The sequence below is a fragment of the Pararge aegeria genome, chromosome 4 (genome assembly GCF_905163445.1).
Source record: "Pararge aegeria chromosome 4, ilParAegt1.1, whole genome shotgun sequence".
Taxonomy (NCBI): domain Eukaryota; kingdom Metazoa; phylum Arthropoda; class Insecta; order Lepidoptera; family Nymphalidae; genus Pararge; species Pararge aegeria.
Genome location: NC_053183.1, coordinates 4,100,018 through 4,104,530, shown reverse-complemented (window position 1 = coordinate 4,104,530; position 4,513 = coordinate 4,100,018).

Below are 4,513 nucleotides of genomic sequence, written 5' to 3'. Positions count from 1 at the left end.
TAAATTTTAAGCCGGAAGCTTTTATTAAAAGCTTGCTGCTGCCCGCAACTTCTCTCCCTTTTATTTGTTTTCCCGCAGAAATCCCAGGATAAAATGAGGATACATGGACTGTATGTAAAAATTACCAACAATAGTAGGTAATTCAATTCCAAACCCATTCATTTTTGATTTGCCCACACTTTGAAAAATGGTGTGAGGATCACCAAGCGAAATCATCACATTGATGGGATGGGATTGTTATATTTTTCAATCTTTGTTGAACAATTTGTTAAAATTATATATATTAAAGAAAAAAGTGAATGTTTTATTTTTGTGCCCATCTGCCTGACTAACTAGTAGATACCTATTAGTATATTTCAACAAGCTAGGTAAAGGCATGGGCGACGTGACCAATTTCTAAAGTTGTTAGTGTGCGGCGGGCTTTAAAAGGTTGGGAAACCCTGGGTTAGCCCTGTACCATCTTAGACTGCATCGTCACTTATACCATCAGGTGAAATTGCAGTCAGAGGCTGGATTGTAGTGGAATAAAAAAACACATGGCATGCCATATATTAGTATTTATGGTTAAAACGAATGCAAGCTGCGAGGTTGGTGGCGTGCGACACTCATATGACCTTGCGATGGACCCAACGTTTAGAAAGGGAGAAACGGACCTTGTTTGGTGACCCGTCTCCGAAAGTAGGAGTTGCGTCTCACTGGCGCATCTGTTAAACGCTTTCATTACAGTTCATTTATTACAGACTAGCTGACCCGCGCAACTTCGTCTGCATCAAATATTTTTAAGCATTTCTATACCCGTCGTAACTTCTATACGATAGGTCTAATTTGAATAATCTAAAGAGGAATTTGCAGGTGCATAATCAATTTTAACTATAAAACTATTTATATGGATAAAGATCTGAAAGGAACGTCTTAATCTTAAGATTGTACCCGTGTTTTGATTGACAAATTATAACAAAAAGCGGTTATTTTACCTGAACAGTTAGGCATTTAGCCTCCCAGACTTTTTTTAAGTAATAATGATTACTGTCCATCAATCCATATATACATACATACATCCATCCATCCATCCATCCATACCTCCATACTCACAAACTTTCGAATTTATAAAATAAGTAAGATGGTACGCATGCATTCGATCGTTGTCCCATATACTTTGCGACTCGCTGTTATCTGTGAAGATTTATGTCCTTTATCTCCGACAATATTTATCATATCTTCATTAAAATTACACAACACATGCTTGATAGCATACACTATCAAATAAAAAAAGAATTATTTAAATCGGTTCAAATTTAACGGAGCTATGAAGTAAAATATTTCATCTCATTGCCCGGGATATTATTTATCGGGATAAAAAGCAGCTTATATATTGACTTGACTTGTCTTTTAATACATTTGTGTGCAAAGATATAGCTATCTTTCTTTCTGTTGACAACATTCGTGCGGTTTTTGAAAAATCCCATGGGAACCTTCCATTTAATGATTCATACAAACATACATGAACTCTTAAAAAAAGAATGTTATAAACTTTTAGTTTACATGTTAATTAATTTTATAATGAGTTTAAATATGACATTTGATATTCTAGTTTTAAATAATTAACTTTAGTCTTGTAATATAAATAATTGTTGGTAATTGTTGCACGCCCAAAGAGGCAATCAAAACATGTAATTATATCCAACTATATGGCCTGTAATATGCAATAAATGAATTTGAATTTGAAATCTTAACACTCCTTTTTTGGGGAGTCGTGTAAAAATACTAAATGGTTGACATACCCTTTTTAACATTATTTGAAGTAATTGTTTCTGGCCAATGCGCTTTGTCACGAATGCCGTTTATGTAACCTTTAATACTTAGCTCCCAGGCTCCCACGGCACCAATGTCATCACGACCAGTGAACATGACCAATGCAATCAAGAGATAAGTTTTTCCCATACACTTTATTATTTCCTAGTACTTATTCTGGGACAAATGCCTGATTTTTCTGGTCGGAGGCTTCGGCCGCAAGTAGTTACCGCCCAATCAAGAAAACATGCCGCAAAGCGACTTAGCTTTCTAGAATAATGCCACGTAGAAACTGATCAGGGCATATACCAGGGTTTAAAGTAACTGTAATACCCCTAACAGGTTAACCCGCTTCCATCACTCTGTAATGTCACTTACCACGAGGTTAGATTGCAGTCAAAAGCTTGCCTGTAGTGGAATTAAAAAAAAAAAGTCATAATTTTTTTTACATAATTCGAAACACCTATAAACTTAAGCGGCTATAGCCTAGTGGGTATGGCTTCGGCTTTCCTTCCGTGGAGACAGAGTTTGAGCCCCGGCCCGCACCTCTCCCTTTTCTAAGTTATGTGCGTTTTAAGCAATTGAAATATCACTTGCTTCAACGGTGAAGGAAAACATCGTCAGGAAACCTGCATGCGTGAGAGTTCTCTGTAATGTTCTCAAAGGTGTGTTGAGCCCACCCATCCGCACTGGGCCAGCGTGGTGGACTACGGCCTTAACCCCTTCTCACTGCGGGAGGAGACCCGTGCCCTGTAGTGGGCCGGTAATGGGTTGATAAGATGATGATGAAAAGAAATCGGCCATACTGTAGTTAGATTCCTTTGTAGGGAGTTCTAAATATTTATAACCATCCTTTGTCAGCTGGCTCAAACTCCACAAACCGATATAGGTGCAAGAGAACACGCACTGCAATCAACAAGCCGCAAACCAAGCGTGTTAATCATTAGCTTTGTAAATGGCACTTGTTTATTCTTGTTGTAGCAGAGCTTTTTGTGCCAGAGCTCGTCCCAGGAAGTCTTAACGCCATGTTCCGGTCTGAACGCTGTGGTGGTCTGAGTAAACACAGATACAAGCACTAGGCTAAAAACCTACGCCTCTGATTCGTAGACACAGGGCTTGCATCTTGCATGCCCTGCAAACTGTTGCTCTGATTATAGTCGATGGTTTGCCTTTTACCATTACGTGGACTATTTGCTTGATCGGTCAATTATTATTGTCATAAAAAATAACAAAATATGAAGTGACATTCATTAAGATACCAGCTATTGTATTCAGTAAGTTTGCTGGCAGATGCTATCCGGTGGCAAAGCGTAATCATCACACAAAATCTGCAAGTAATCAAAAGCATTTTGTATGGAGAGAATCGGTTGAAAACCCTTGGCTATATTACTGACTGCAGCAAGACTTTTTTGTAATCAAAAGCATTTTGTATGGAAAGAATCGGTTCATAACCCTTGGCCATATTACTGACTTCAGCAAGACTATCATTTCATTTAATTTCATTTCATTTACAGCAAGACTTTTTTTTTATTACACTATAAGTTAGCCCTTGACTGCAATCTTACCTGGTGGTAAATGATAATGCAGTCTAAATTGGTAGTGGGCTAAGCTGTTAGGCAGTATGGTAGTCATACCCCTAATAGGTTTCTACGCGAGATCGCACCGGAACACTAAATCGCTTAGCGGCACGTGTTCGTCGGTAGGAAGGTAACAAGCTACGGCCAAAGCCTTCAACCAGACGATAGAAAAGGCCAGAAGGAAGCTACTCGGCATCAATTTTAGTCTTCATAAAGGACACATTATTTTAACTTCATAAAGGATTTTATCGCCCACGCACCCGCAACTAAACTAAACAATAATCCCTCCATGCTATGAGCATAATATAAGCATAATAAGTGGTATTCTAAAATATTCTGCAAACTACACATAACTCGAAGACAAGCCAAGTCATATTTACATGCCATGTTCGTTTAAATTCGTACCTCGTCTCGAAACATAAACCTGTATCTGAGCCATAAACTTGCACTGTAGAGAATACAAGAGATATGATGCAGGATCCATAGAGAAACACGTCTAAGAGCGCAAATAGCGCTAACGGTCTATATCATTCAATATGAACTCTTACTATTAATAATTGTTCAATATCGCTGCTTTTCGCGCATAAATTGTTTTCGATTAATAGCTTTTTTATATAGTAATAATTGATAGATCGAGAAGATGGCCGACTTGAAACATGGTCCAAGTGGGAAACCATCGATTATAAATAGTGCAACACTTCACAGGGAAAGCTAGCAATACGTCCTACAAAGTGCTGCCTGTGTCCATCTACAGGAGGCGTAGGTGTTAAGCCTTCATCACCTTAACCCATGACCGACCATCTACAGAGCACGGGTCTCCTCCTACAGTGAGAAGGGGTTAAGGCCGTAGTCCACCACGCTGGCCCAGCTCGGATTGGTGAACTTTACACACCTTTGAAAACATTATGTAGGACTCTACTGTAACTAAACTGAACTCTAGGCATGCAGGTTTCGTCACGATGTATGCCTTCACCGTTGAAGCAAGTGATATTTTAATTATATAAAACGCACTAAAGCAGAAAAGGTAGAGATGCGAGCTGGGATTCGAACTCGGCTCCCAGAAAGTGAAGTCGAGCTCCTAGTAATTATGACGGCAATGCTTTAAAACACAGAGATGTCGCTTGGCAGCAGAAATGAGCATGGCA